Genomic DNA, 922 nt, shown 5'->3' with positions numbered 1-922 from the left:
CTACTTAAACCTAACTAACCTAAGGACAACACACACATCCATGCCCGAGGCAGGATTCGAACCTGCGACCGTAGCGGTCGCGCCGTTCCAGACTGTAGCGCCAGAACCGCTCGGCCACCAGCGGCCGGCTTCTAGCTCTTCCCTTCGACGGCTAGCGTGAGTTTGTTCTCTGACGAAGCGCAAGCTGAACTTCGCGGTATGCCGGGATGAGCCTGACAACATTCAAGGCGTTGGATGGCGCAACCCTATGGGTGATAAAAAACTCACGCTTACTACCTAGCGGATGGCATTGGCCAGTATAAAATGAAAACTAATGAGGGTCGTTTCTAACATTGGTTCCTACACTCAATTTATTCCTCACGAAAGCCGCTAAGTGTTTTGTCTGTGTCTTTTTATTACACCTTACATATACGGCGTGATTCAAAATTCCTAGTACACGCTGGGAGGGGGGGGCGGGGGTTGTAGAGGGGACTTCGTAGATGAATTTTTGATATGAAATCCATGTCCAGAAATGTAGCGTTAGGATCTAATATAATCATTTTCAGATCTCACACTTGACGATACACACACAACGGACACCAGAAAGTCTGCCCTGCCTCGTCTATAAGAGACCTGTGCCGTACAGGAGCTCATAGTATGCGCAACGTTTCGAGTACTCGTCTTCTTCTTCTACTCAAAATGACGAAGAACGTTCCCTTCAAAGTCGAAACTGCAGCACGTTCATGGAATACCGGAGTCGGCCTTCCTAGTTGCGAACGTACCGATTTCTCGCAGCTTTATTATAGTCGGACTGTTCTTGCCTTCTACGGAAGTTCGTGATTTATACTGAAATAAGGAAATCGCGTCGGATAAAGAGTGTTGCACCGAACCGATACTGATACAAAACGAGCTCAGGAAAAATTCAGTTTTCATTCTATCTTTT

The sequence above is a fragment of the Schistocerca nitens genome, chromosome 4 (genome assembly GCF_023898315.1).
Source record: "Schistocerca nitens isolate TAMUIC-IGC-003100 chromosome 4, iqSchNite1.1, whole genome shotgun sequence".
Classification (NCBI taxonomy): domain Eukaryota; kingdom Metazoa; phylum Arthropoda; class Insecta; order Orthoptera; family Acrididae; genus Schistocerca; species Schistocerca nitens.
The sequence above is the reverse complement of the archived record's forward strand: the minus strand, read 5'-3'. Positions refer to the sequence as shown.